Source organism: Rhinichthys klamathensis, unplaced genomic scaffold (genome assembly GCF_029890125.1).
Source record: "Rhinichthys klamathensis goyatoka isolate OS25496 unplaced genomic scaffold, OSU_Roscu_1.1 h1tg001143l_1, whole genome shotgun sequence".
Taxonomy (NCBI): domain Eukaryota; kingdom Metazoa; phylum Chordata; class Actinopteri; order Cypriniformes; family Leuciscidae; genus Rhinichthys; species Rhinichthys klamathensis.
In genome coordinates this window covers 14312-17500 of record NW_026607362.1, presented here as the reverse complement: position 1 = coordinate 17500, position 3189 = coordinate 14312, and positions in this window count along the sequence as shown.

Below are 3189 nucleotides of genomic sequence, written 5' to 3'. Positions count from 1 at the left end.
CCTGCGCCTAGACACGACCACAACGCATGATGTAGTCAGCCAGATCCAGGCCTTATCCAGATCAGATGGAGGACCTGCGCCTAGACACGCCCACAACACATGATGAAGTCAGCCGGATCCGGGCCGTATCCAGATCAGATGGAGGACCTGCGCCTAGACACGACCACAACACATGATGTAGTCAGCCGGATCCGGGCCGTATCCAGATCAGATGGAGGACCTGCGCCTAGACACGCCCACAACACATGATGAAGTCAGCCGGATCCGGACCGTATCCAGATCAGATGGAGGACCTGCGCCTAGACACGCCCACAACACATGATGAAGTCAGCCGGATCCGGGCCTTATCCAGATCAGATGGAGGACCTCCGCCTAGACACGACCACAACACATGATGAAGTCAGCCGGATCCGGGCCGTATCCAGATTAGATGGAGGACCTGCGCCTAGACACGACCACAACGCATGATGTAGTCAGCCAGATCCAGGCCTTATCCAGATCAGATGGAGGACCTGCGCCTAGACACGCCCACAACACATGATGAAGTCAGCCGGATCCGGGCCGTATCCAGATCAGATGGAGGACCTGCGCCTAGACACGACCACAACACATGATGTAGTCAGCCGGATCCGGGCCGTATCCAGATCAGATGGAGGACCTGCGCCTAGACACGCCCACAACACATGATGAAGTCAGCCGGATCCGGACCGTATCCAGATCAGATGGAGGACCTGCGCCTAGACACGCCCACAACACATGATGAAGTCAGCCGGATCCGGGCCTTATCCAGATCAGATGGAGGACCTCCGCCTAGACACGACCACAACACATGATGAAGTCAGCCGGATCCGGGCCGTATCCAGATTAGATGGAGGACCTGCGCCTAGACACGCCCACAACACATGATGAAGTCAGCCGGATCCGGGCCGTATCCAGATCAGATGGAGGACCTGCGCCTAGACACGACCACAACGCATGATGTAGTCAGCCGGATCCAGGCCTTATCCAGATCAGATGGAGGACCTGCGCCTAGACACGCCAACAACACATGATGAAGTCAGCCGGATCCAGGCCTTATCCAGATCAGATGGAGGACCTGCGCCTAGACACGACCACAACACATGATGTAGTCAGCCGGATCCAGGCCGTATCCAGATCAGATGGAGGACCTGCGCCTAGACACGACCACAACGCATGATGTAGTCAGCCGCATCCAGGCCGTATCCAGATCAGATGGAGGACCTGCGCCTAGACACGACCACAACACATGATGTAGTCAGCCGGATCCAGGCCGTATCCAGATCAGATGGAGGACCTGCGCCTAGACACGACCACAACGCATGATGTAGTCAGCCGCATCCAGGCCGTATCCAGATCAGATGGAGGACCTGCGCCTAGACACGACCACAACACATGATGTAGTCAGCCGCATCCAGGCCGTATCCAGATCAGATGGAGGACCTGCGCCTAGACACGCCCACAACACATGATGAAGTCAGCCGGATCCGGGCCGTATCCAGATCAGATGGAGGACCTGCGCCTAGACACGCCCACAACACATGATGTAATCAGCCGGATCCGGGCCGTATCCAGATCAGATGGAGGACCTGCGCCTAGACACGACCACAACACATGATGAAGTCAGCCGGATCCGGGCCGTATCCAGATCAGATGGAGGACCTGCGCCTAGACACGCCCACAAAACATGATGAAGTCAGCCGGATCCGGACCGTATCCAGATCAGATGGAGGACCTGCGCCTAGACACGCCCACAACACATGATGTAGTCAGCCGGATCCGGGCCGTATCCAGATCAGATGGAGGACCTGCGCCTAGACACGACCACAACACATGATGAAGTCAGCCGGATCCGGGCCGTATCCAGATCAGATGGAGGACCTGCGCCTAGACACGCCCACAACACATGATGAAGTCAGCCGGATCCGGACCGTATCCAGATCAGATGGAGGACCTGCGCCTAGACACGACCACAACACATGATGTAGTCAGCCGGATCCGGGCCGTATCCAGATCAGATGGAGGACCTGCGCCTAGACACGACCACAACGCATGATGTAGTCAGCCGGATCCAGGCCTTATCCAGATCAGATGGAGGACCTGCGCCTAGACACGCCCACAACACATGATGAAGTCAGCCGGATCCGGGCCGTATCCAGATCAGATGGAGGACCTGCGCCTAGACACGCCCACAACACATGATGAAGTCAGCCGGATCCGGGCCGTATCCAGATCAGATGGAGGACCTGCGCCTAGACACGACCACAACGCATGATGTAGTCAGCCGGATCCAGGCCGTATCCAGATCAGATGGAGGACCTGCGCCTAGACACGCCCACAACACATGATGAAGTCAGCCGGATCCGGGCCGTATCCAGATCAGATGGAGGACCTGCGCCTAGACACGCCCACAACACATGATGAAGTCAGCCGGATCCGGGCCGTATCCAGATCAGAGGGAGGACCTGCGCCTAGACACGCCCACAACACATGATGAAGTCAGCCGGATCCGGGCCGTATCCAGATCAGATGGAGGACCTGCGCCTAGACACGACCACAACGCATGATGTAGTCAGCCGGATCCAGGCCGTATCCAGATCAGATGGAGGACCTGCGCCTAGACACGCCCACAACACATGATGAAGTCAGCCGGATCCAGGCCGTATCCAGATCAGATGGAGGACCTGCGCCTAGACACGCCCACAACACATGATGAAGTCAGCCGGATCCGGGCCGTATCCAGATCAGATGGAGGACCTGCGCCTAGACACGCCCACAACACATGATGAAGTCAGCCGGATCCGGGCCGTATCCAGATCAGATGGAGGACCTGCGCCTAGACACGCCCACAACACATGATGAAGTCAGCCGGATCCAGGCCTTATCCAGATCAGATGGAGGACCTGCGCCTAGACACGACCACAACGCATGATGTAGTCAGCCGGATCCAGGCCGTATCCAGATCAGATGGAGGACCTGCGCCTAGACACGACCACAACGCATGATGTAGTCAGCCGCATCCAGGCCGTATCCAGATCAGATGGAGGACCTGCGCCTAGACACGACCACAACACATGATGTAGTCAGCCGGATCCGGGCCGTATCCAGATCAGATGGAGGACCTGCGCCTAGACACGCCCACAACACATGATGAAGTCAGCCGGATCCGGG